Here is an 11,854-nt window from a genome sequence, read left to right as displayed (position 1 = left end):
ACACACAACCATTTCTAGGGTTTACAAAGAATGGTGTGAAAAGGGAAAAACATCCAGTATGCGGCAGTCCTGTGGGCAAAAATGCCTTGTGGATGCTAGAGGTCAGAGGAGAATGGGCCGACTGATTCAAGCTGATAGAAGAGCAACGTTGACTGAAATAACCATTTGTTACAACCGAGGTATGCAGCAAAGCATTTGTGAAGCCACAACACGCACAACCTTGAGGCGGATGGGCTACAACAGCAGAAGACCCCACCGGGTACCACTCATCTCCACTACAAATAGGAAAAAGAGGCTACAATTTGCACGAGCTCACCAAAATTGGACTGTTGAAAATTGGACTGTTGAAGACTGAATTAGCTGCAAGTACTACCTTCAAGTACTACATTAAGTACAGTAAAGAGATATTGCAGGAGACTGAAGAGATTGAAGAGAGACTGCAAGAGATTGGCTTAGAATCTGCAACTGGCTCATCTGTGTTGTTTTTTCTGACCATTACTTGAAAAGAGGTAAGGAATTTGGTCAGGTGTTTGCTATTGTGCGTTTGCTAATGAGTGGACTTAGAGTGGTGGATAGAAAACATGTCCCACAGTCGGTGGTTCTCCATAATTCATTTGCAGCACTCTCAGAATGTAAGGACAACATGGATATGGACTCAAGCACAGAGGGTGAGAAACCATCGACTCCTATGTCTAATGTATGCAACAAAAAAGATAAAGTGAAGTCTCAAAGGAAGCAGCTGTTGCTGGGTGATTCAATCATAAGAAGTGTGGAACTTAAAGAAAATGGTTTTGTGAGATGTCTCCCTGGGGCTACTGCTAGAAGAGATAGAAGACGCATTATTAATATTGTTAAGCAAGCAAAGCAGGAAGGGGACGTGGATGTTCTTGTCCATCTAGGGACAAATGACCTGGCTTGCAATGAAGTGTCAGAGGTGAAAAAATCTTTTATCACACTTGGTAATGACGTACAGGATTTTGCATCCACCATTTCATTTTCTGAAGTTCTGCCTGTGCATAATGTTCAGAATGATAGGCAGAGGCGCATAAAGGAGTTCAACATATGGCTTGGTAAATGGTGTCAAGAGCAAGGATTTGGCTTTGTTTCTCATGATAGCTCTACTTGGAATAGAAAGGAACTGTACAAAAAAGATGGTTTGCATCTTTCTCTCAAAGGAACAAATGTACTTAGTGAACAACTCCAAGAATTTGCGAAAGAGTATTTAAACTAGGAAGGGGGGGGGGCAAAAGAGTGAAAATAAAAGAGTCCAATTGCCCCCCGAAACAATGCCAGAACAGGTCAGAAGCACAGAGGTTAAGAAATGATAAGCTCAGAGTCCTGTCTACAAATGCTCGCAGTTTAGGTAAAAAAATCAATGAACTTGGGTCAATAATGGCATCTGAGAATGTAGATTTAGTGGCTGTTACGGAGACATGGTTTAATGAAAGAAATGACTGGGACATAACCATACCAGGGTACTCTTTATACAGAAGAGACAGAGAAGGCAAGAAAGGAGGAGGAGTGGCCCTGTATGTGAAAGATAGCATTAAATCTAACCTAATACAAGTTGGTGAGGCCAACATAGAGTCAGTTTGGGTTACGTTGCAGTTTGCTAACCATGCAGTAACTCGTGTAGGTGTGATATATAGACCACCTGGTCAAGTTAAAGAACTAGATGATCTACTAGTTGAAGAAATAGCTAAAATGACAATGAAAGGAGAAGTTATCATTATGGGAGATTTCAATCTTCCAGATATAAACTGGAAAACCAAAATAGCAAGTTCTACCAGGAGTACAGATATTCTAAATTCCCTACTGGGGTTATCTTTACAACAAGTGGCTGAGGAGCCAACCCGGAGGGAGGCCATTTTGGATTTGGTATTCACAAATGGGGATTCGGTATATGATGTCATTGTAGGCGAAACCTTGGGATCTAGTGATCACCAGTCAGTGTGGTTTAATATAAGAACTGTGAAAGAGTCCCACCACACAAAAACAAAAGTTTTAGATTTTAGAAAAACAGACTTTTCAAAAATGAAATTAGTCATAAATGAGTCCTTATCAGACTGGAACGGATTACATGGAGTCCAGGAGAAATGGGACTACTTAAAAGGTGCATTATTGAAGGCAACAGAAAATTGCATTAGACTTGTCAGTAAAAGCAAAAAAAGGAAGAGACCACTGTGGTACTCAGCAGAAGTGGCCCAAATCATTAAAAATAAAAAGCTAGCATTTTGTAATTATAAAAAAACCCAGAGCAATGAAGATAAGGAAATCTATAAGATTAGGCAGAGAGAGGCCAAGCAAGTTATAAGAACTTCTAAAGCGCAGGCAGAAGAAAAACTAGCTCAGTCTATGAAAAAAGGGGATAAGACATTCTTCAGATATATAAATGAAAAAAGGAAATTAAAACAAGGAATAACTAAATTAAAAACAAAGGACGGAAGGTATGTAGAAGAGAATAAAGGGCTAGCCGACTGCCTTAATGAATACTTCTGTTCAGTTTTTACAAAAGAAAAAGGAGAAGGACCTCCACTAGAAAGGATGACTAATAAATCATTTGATGCATGTATCTTTACAGAGGAAGATGTTCTAAGTTTGCTGTCTAAGGTGAAGACAAATAAGTCACAGGGGCCTGATGAGATACACCCAAAATTATTAAAAGAGCTTAGTGGTGAGCTGGCAAAACCGCTAACAGATTTATTTAACCAATCATTAGTAACAGGAGTCGTCCCGGAAGATTGGAAATTGGCAAATGTCGTGCCCATTCACAAGAAAGGTAGTAGGGAGGAATCGAGCAACTATAGACCAGTGAGTCTGACATCAATAGTAGGCAAATTAATGGAAACCCTATTAAAGGATAGGATTGTGGAACATCTAAAATCCCATGGATTGCAAGATGAAAAACAACATGGGTTTACTTCAGGGAGATCATGTCAAACAAATCTTATAGATTTTTTTGACTGGGTGACTAAAATAATAGACGGTGGAGGTGCAGTAGACATCGCATATCTAGATTTTAGTAAGGCTTTTGACACTGTCCCACATAGAAGACTTATCAATAAACTGCAGTCATTGAGCATGGACTCCCATATTGTTGAGTGGATTAGGCAGTGGCTGAGTGACAGACAGCAGAGGGTTGTAGTCAATGGAGAACATTCAAAACAAGGTCATGTTACCAGTGGGGTTCCACAGGGATCTGTACTGGGACCAATTTTGTTTAATATCTTCATAAGTGATATTGCAAAAGGCCTCGATGGTAAGGTTTGTCTTTTTGCTGATGACACAAAGATATGTAACAGGGTTGATGTTCCTGGAGGGAAACGCCAAATGGAAAAGGATTTAGGAAAACTAGAAGAATGGTCAGAACTCTGGCAACTGAAATTTAATGTAGATAAGTGCAAGATAATGCACCTGGGGCGTAAAAACCCAAGGGCAGAATATAGAATATTTGACACAGTCCTGACCTCAGTATCTGAGGAAAGGGATTTAGGAGTAATTATTTCAGAAGACTTAAAGGTGGGAAGACAATGTAATAGGGCAGCACAAAATGCCAGCAGAATGCTTGGATGTATAGGGAGAGGTATAAGCAGTAGAAAGAGTGAAGTGCTTATGCCGCTGTACAGAACACTGGTGAGACCTCACTTGGAGTATTGTGCGCAGTACTGGAGGCCATATCTCCAGAAGGATATAGATACTCTAGAGAGAGTTCAGAGAAGAGCTACTAAACTAGTACATGGATTGCAGGATAAAACTTACCAGGAAAGGTTAAAGGACCTTAACATGTATAGCTTGGAAGAAAGAAGAGACAGAGGGGATATGATAGAAACTTTTAAATACATAAAGGGAATCAACTCGGTAAAGGAGGAGAGCATATTTAAAAGAAGAAAAACTACCACAAGAGGACACAGTTTTAAATTAGAGGGGCAAAGGTTTAAAAGTAATATAAGGAAGTATTACTTTACTGACAGAGTAGTGGATGCATGGAATAGCCTTCCTGCAGAAGTGGTAGCTGCAAATACAGTGAAGGGGTTTAAGCATGCATGGGATAGGCATAAGGCTATCCTTCATATAAGATAGGGCCAGGGACTATTCATAGGATTCAGATATATTGGGCAGACTAGATGGGCCAAATGGTTCTTATCTGCCGACACATTCTATGTTTCTATGTTTCTATGGAAAAATGTTGCCTGGTCTGATGAGTCTCGATTTCTGTTGAGACATTCAAAAGGTAGAGTCCAAATTTGGCGTAAACAGAATGAGAACATGTATCCATCCTCTGATGGCTACTTCCAGCAGGATAATGCACCATGTCCCAAAGCTCCAATCATTTCAAATTGGTTTCTTGAACATGACAATGAGTTCACTGTACTAAAATGGCCCCCACAGTCACCAGATCTCAACCCAATAGGGAATCTTTGGGATGTGGTGGAACAGGAGCTTCGTGCCCTGGATGTGCATCCCTCAAATCTCTATCAACTGCAAGATGCTATCCTATCAATATGGGCCAACATTTCTAAAGAATGCTATCAGCACCTTGTTGAATCAATGCCACGTAGAATTAAGGCAGTTCTGAAGGCAAAAGTGGGTCCAACACCATATTAGTATGGTGTTCCTAATAATTCTTTAGGTGAGTGTATATATAGATATACTGCACAAATATTTGTATTTTTGTGTGTTTGACTATAACAAATATTTGCCACACAAACTTAAAAAGATTATACGAAATAGTGAACTATGATTGATTGTATAACCTTAAACCCCCCTTTCAAGTTGCATTCGATCAAGGAGTGCACCTCATGCTAGACTTTGGTACCTAGGTGTGTGTGTGTATGAGGGGGGATGTTTCTTTCCTTCGTTCTGCGTACCACAGGTGGCAAGTATCCTGGAAGTTTCCAGGTTGAGTTTCAGGGTAGAAGACACCTCCATTAAGTAAGGCTCTCATCATCAAATCATTATCCCCTGTCCATTCTATGTACTTTGGCACTGGGGCACATTCAGAGGTCCCGCTGGAATTGTTTGAGTGTGCACATTTACTATTTGTTCTGTGCCGCTTCCAGGAAAAGACATCTATGTGAAACCCTGGGTCCCCCAGTGGTGCAGTGCTCGTTTGGTTACATCCCATGACAGTCATTTATATTAATGTAAGGATGTAAACGTCTGCTGTGTTTTAGTTTTCTATTCATAAAGAAGGGGAAGTTATGGCTCCCAGAAACACCTTGAGTTCTTAATAAAATTGTCCACAAAATAGAAGTCCAGCTTTTCCATTTATTGGACAGTTGAGTGATTCCATCTAAGGGTCCATTCACACGTCCGTTTTTTCTTTCCTGATCTGTTCCGTTTTATGCGGAACAGATCTGGACCAGTTCTGTACCCATTCATTTTCAATGGGTCCTGGAAAAAATCGGACAGCACAATGTGTGCTGTCCGTTTCCGTTGTTCCGTTCCGCATGTCCGAAAAAATATAAAACTTGTCCTATTCTTTTCCGCAAAAATCGGATCCTGGTACAATACAAAGTCAATGGATCCGCAAAAAACGGAAGATATTCGTATGTCATTACGTATGTCATCCGTTTTATGCGGATTCCGTTCCTGGAAATTAAATTTTTATTTTATAAACTTTTATTCACTTTTTTTTTTTCAATTTTTTTTTAAAGAAATCCAAACAACTTTATTTGCTTATTGAAATTTATACATGTTTCCGTTTTTTGCGGATCCGCAAAAAACGGATGGCATACGGATGACATACGGAAACAATTTCAGGAACAACGGATCCGCAAAAAACTGACCGAAAATCGGGATATAGAAAAATACTGACGTGTGAATGTAGCCTAAGGCTTATTGCACACGACCGTATGGCTTTTTCAGTGTTTTGCGGTCCGTTTTTCATGGATCCGTTGTTCCGTTTTTTGTTTCCGTTGTGTTTCCGTTTTTGTTCCGTTTTTCCGTTCCGTTTTTCCGTATGGCATATACAGTATACAGTAATTACATAGATAAAATTGGGCTGGGCATAACATTTTCAATAGATGGTTCAGCAAAAAACGGAACGGAAACGGAAGACATACGGATGCATTTCCGTATGTGTTCCGTTTTTTTTGCGGACCCATTGACTTGAATGGAGCCACGGACTGTGATTTGCGGGCAATAATAGGACATGTTCTATGTTAAAACGGAACGGAAAAACGGAAATACGGAAACGGAATGCATACGGAGTACATTCCGTTTTTTTTGCGGAACCATTGAAATGAATGGTTCCGTATACGGACCGTATACGGAACGCAAAAAACGGCCAGTAAACGGGGAAAAAAAACGGCCGTGTGCATGAGGCCTAAATGTGACCTTGGCAAGTGAGGTGAGGGAAGAAAGTTTGAGTTTCCTTTGCTTCCCCTCCTAAGTACATTGAGTAGTACACCTTTGGCATTTATATATAAGGAGTACTGGGCCGAGCACCTTTATTTACAAAGAAATTCTTTGTTCTCTTTTTCAAAGGCTGTAATAAGTTCCACTGTATTGATATCATTTTTTCATTCCATTTCCTTAACACATTTTATTTCGGTGCTCAATGAATGTTTCCAAAACTCCTGTTGATATTTGGGATAGTTGTTTTCCTCAAACATTTTTTCTATCAAAATATTTCCTTTTTTGTCTTAAAATCATCTATTCTAAAATAAATCTCATATTCCTGTCTTGCAAAATCACCCTGGTTTGTGGAGTTCCTGTTTCGATTGGTTATCTCAGTTTGTATTCCCTCTTGAATTTTCTGTATATTCCATTTGTACACCATGTTATTTTCATAGTCTAATATTACCTTTAAATTTATTTTACACGTTTTTGCTTTTACTTCAGTTTGTCTTTTTTATTTTATTACCTATAGTCTTCAAAATTCTTGAAGGGTTCCAAAATTTTTATTTCAATTCTTCCACTGTTTCATTTAGGAGTTTCAGCTTCTTTTTTTCTGATACTAATTTTAAATTGCATAGCTTTAAATGCACACTCCTCACATGCCAAATGGCCCTGGTTGTTATTATCTCCATTTAAGGGAAATTCCATCTCAAACCCTCTGGTATATTTTCACTCACATATTTCTCAGATGAAGCCACATCCAAAAGCAGCATCACCTTCTTAAAGGGATTTTCCGAAACTTTAATACTGATGTAACTGATCAGTGGGCGTACAACACCTGGGACCCCCGCCGATTAGCCGTTTGAGAGGCCACCGGCACTCGCAGTAGCATCACAGCCTTCTCTTAGCTTTTCCTAGGTCAGTAACAACACGTTCATTGGTCACGTGACTTAGGCGCAGCTCAGCCCCATAAAAGTGAATGGGACTGTAAATTCTACAATTGTTTAAATATCATTTTCAAAAATGTCTAATTTGGGACCAGAGTCCAATGTGCTCTGAGCCTCTTTTATAAAGTCTATCATATTTTGATCTCTAAAACTGAAAATTTCCATTCCGTGAATATAAAATTAATGTCAGAATCATAAAAATAATAAGATAAGATAATATGTGAATTGGGAAATGATTTTGACATTTAAGAGAATATTTAGGGCTAAATATTACTGTATTTATACACAGGGTGGTCAAAATATAGTGTCTTGACATTAGAAGATACAGCATATACATTTCGTATTTATATATATATATTTTTAATGGTAATCTAATCTAGTTGAAACTGGAAGCTATTTAATTGACAGATAGAGGAAATGCCTTGTATGTATCCCTTGGGAAGAAGCCGTGATAGAGATTTTCAACATTTGATAAGGTTGAATTCTTCTTAAGTTTTGCTGTAGAATGAAACAAAAATACCGTTTAAACTTTATGGGAGTTATTTACTAACTGAAATAAGTCTATATTAGGTGTATTTCTGGCGCAAATGGCAAAAGTAGGCATGGTGTGGGCAGGAAAAGGGGAGAGGCTGGCAGGCTCAACTCATTTTCTACACCTCTTTTAGGCACAGAAAATAGTCTAAATCTATGCCAGCAATAGAGCTGGCGTAGATTTAAAAGCGGCGTTATATAGAAGCCGGGGCCTAAAACGCTGGTCTTAATAAAAGATCCCCTATGTGATTTACATTATATGCAATTTTGTCTTCTATCTTTAGTGCCCTGCGATTGCTGGTGTTTTTCCTGTGGAACTAAAGGTTGAAGCATAATGTGGGACAGATAAGCCTTAGCATCTATCACATTGGACCCGAACGTCCCTATTGTAATCCGCCACTGAAGGTGGTACAGGTGGAGCATCCTCTGTGCGCGTTCCCAATTCACATTGGAGGAGGTGCGTTTAGAAATAGTCAGTTATTTAAAATTAAAACATGTAAAAAGAGATAACTCACTGCTCTATATATGAAGCTACAATATGGATATAAATTACCTGAAAGGGGTTGTCCAAGTTATTTTTATTGATCACCTATGCTCAGAATAGGTCATCAATATCAGATAGGCGGGATCCAACACCCAGTACCCCTGCCGATCAGCTGGTTGAAGAGAAGTGTATAAGAACAAGCCGTCCTATTGAAGTTAATGGGACGGCTTAGGAGTAAGTACACCAGCTCACTGATGCTGTTGCAACGGTGAGCAGGTAAACAATCAAGAGAGGGCAGCACTAGCACGCGCCTTCTCTTCAACCAGCTGATCGGCAGGGGTACTGGGTGTTGGATCCCACCGATCTGATATTAATAACCTATCCTAAGCATAGGTCATCAATAAAAATAACTTGGACAACCCCTTTAGGGTAATTTATATCCATATTGTAGCTTCATATATGGAGCAGTGAGTTATCTCTTTTTACATGTTTTAATTTTAAATAACTGACTATTTCTAAACGCACCTCCTCCAATGTCAATTGGGAACGCGCACAGAGGATGCTCCACCTGTACCACCGGCAGTGGCGGATTACAATAGGGACGTTCGGGTCGGTAGCCCACATACTGCGGCGGAGCACAGGAGCGCATAGCTCCCTGTCCCGTCGCCGATCACCGCCATAGGCTTCAGGCCTAGTAGACCTGAGGCCTATGTGGTAGTGAAATCCCGGCGCAGGCGTGCGTGATGACGTCATTGCGCGCCTGTGCCGGGACGCAGCACTGTGACCCGACTGCCTCATCCCGCCTTCCTCTGCGAGCAAGCGCCTGGCCCTGGACATAGGTGAGTATTTAGCTTTTCATTTTTTTTTGCAATTTTTTTATTTTATTTCATGTGCCTACTTTGGGGGACATGTGGTGGGGGGTGGGGGGGACACAGGAGGACATATTAAGGAAGATACATCGAGAAAATGGGGGGGATGTGGGGGCTGTATGGGGCCAAATTATTATGGGAGGGAATACTATGTGGGGGCAAATTTCTATATGGGGGCAGTGTGGGGGTAATTGCTATGTGGGGACAGTGTAGGGTGATTTCTATGTGGGGACAGTGTGGGGAAATTGCTATGTGGGGACAGTGTGGGGTAATTTCTATGTGGGGGCATTGTGGGGGAAATTGCTATGTGGAAACAGTGTGGAGTAATTGCTATGTGGAGACAGTGTGGGGTGATTTCTATGTGGGGACAGTGTGGGGAAATTGCTATGTGGGGACAGTGTGGGGTGATTTCTATGTGGGGACAGTGTGGGGGAATTGCTATGTGGGAACAGTGTGGGGTGATTTCTATGTGGGGACAGTGTGGGAAAATTGCTATGTGGGGACAGTGTGGGGTAATTTCTATGTGGGGACAGTGTGGGAAAATTGCTATGTGGGGACAAATTACTATATGGGGCAGTGTGGGGGAAAATTACTATGTGGGGGAAAATTACTATGTGGGGCAGTGTGGGGGAAACTATTGTGTGGGGGCAGTGTGGGGGAAATTGCTATGTGGGGACAGTGTGGGGTAATTTCTATGTGGGGACAGTGTGGGGGAATTGCTATGTGGGGACAAATTACTATGTGGGGGCAAATTACTATGTGGGGGCAAATTACTATGTGGGGGCAGTGTGGGGGAAACTATTGTGTTGGGGCAGTGTGGGGAAATCGCAATGTGGGGGCAGTGTGGGGAAATTCCTATGTGGGGGCAGTGTGGGGAAAATTATTGTGTGGGCGCAGTGTGGGGAAATTGCTATGTGGGGGCAAATTACTATGTGGGGCAGTGTGGGGGCAAATTACTATGTGGGGGCAGTGTGGGGCAAATTACTATTTAGGGGAGATTACTGTGTGGGGGCAAACTACTATATGGGGCAGTTTGGGGGAAATTACTGTGTGGGGGAAAATTACTATAGGGGGATTACTATATGGGGCAGTGTGGTGGAAATTACTATACGGGGTGTTGCTATTGGGGAGGCACTGTAGGGGCCATTCTATTATTTCTGTGGACACTATACAGGGATTATTGCCTGGAGCACAATATAGGGTGTTATTATTACTGGGGGCACTCTAGGGGACATTATATCTGCTGTGGACACTATAGGAACATTTGGGGTAATTTATCAAACTGGTGTAACGCAGAACTGGCTTAGTTGCCCATAGCAGCCAATCAGATTCCACCTTTCATATTTGACAGCTCTTTTGGAAATCCAGTTCTACTTTACACCAGTTTGATAAATGACTCCAATTATGTCTATTAGGGTCACTATTTTTTCAGCAGTATAGTACCTGGGGCATTGGGGAGCACAATGGGCACAGTATTGGGGGTGGCAGCAGGATGACACTGTGGGGACACCAGGATGAGGAGGTTGATGGAAAAATTGACAAATCTAACGTGTCTGTGTTACAAACTGTAGAGACGAGATGTGGCTGAAAGAATTTGCCATGGTGGTCTGGGTCAAATGGAGGAGAAGAGGAAAGAGAAGGTCTACATGACAGGAGATGTCACTGGATGTAAGAGGTATGTGGTGCTGTATTCTCCTCCATGTCTTTTTTATTACAATTAAATGTATTTAAAATTTGGCGACCAAATTTTTCAGTTTAGGACCCAATTTGGGGTATTTTTTTTAGTCTGAAGATGTCATATAGCCTAGGAAGAGACTGTGGCGCTCATGAAGCACCGCAGCCTCTTCATACAAAAAAAAAACTAAACTAAAACGGAGGGAGGGGCCCAAGTTGGGTAGACAGCCCCGGGCCTATCATGCACTTAATCCGCCCATGACCACCTGATACCATAAGAGACCACCAAATACCCTCCATGATTTCACTGGACAACATTCCAAAAATTACAGCACCCTAATCCAGGTTAAAATACAGTTAGGGGGTCATTTTTCAGACTGGTGTAAAGTAGAACTGGCTTAGTTTCCCATAGCAACCAATCAGATTCAGCCTTTCATTTTGGACAGCTCCTTTAGAAAATGACAAGTGGAATCTGATTGGTTGCTATGGGCAACTAAGCCAGTTCTACTTTACACCAGTCTGATAAATGACCCCTTAATTTTTATTGCAACAATACAATGACATTGCCATGTGACAACAGTTTTCTATCATAAAAACATAGAAACATAGAATGTGTCGGCAGATAAGAACCTTTTAGCCCATCTTGTCTGCCCAATATACTAAATACTATGAATAGTCCCTGGCCCTATCTTATATGAAGGATGGCCTTATGCCTATCCCATGCATGCTTGAACTCCTTCACTGTATTTGCAGCTACCACTTCTGCAGGAAGGCTATTCCATGCATCCACTACTCTCTGAGTAAAGTAATACTTCCTGATATTACTTTTAAACCTTTGCCCCTCTAATTAAAACTGCTTCCTCTTGTAGCAGTTTTTCTTCTTTTAAATATTCTCTCCTCTTTTACCTTGTTGATTTTCTTTATGTACTGTATTTAAAAGTTTCTATCATATCCCCTCTGTCTCGTCTTTCTTCCAAGCTATACATGTTAAGGTCCTTTAATCTTTC

The sequence above is a fragment of the Bufo bufo genome, chromosome 10, assembly GCF_905171765.1.
Source record: "Bufo bufo chromosome 10, aBufBuf1.1, whole genome shotgun sequence".
Taxonomy (NCBI): domain Eukaryota; kingdom Metazoa; phylum Chordata; class Amphibia; order Anura; family Bufonidae; genus Bufo; species Bufo bufo.
This window is presented reverse-complemented; position numbering follows the sequence as displayed.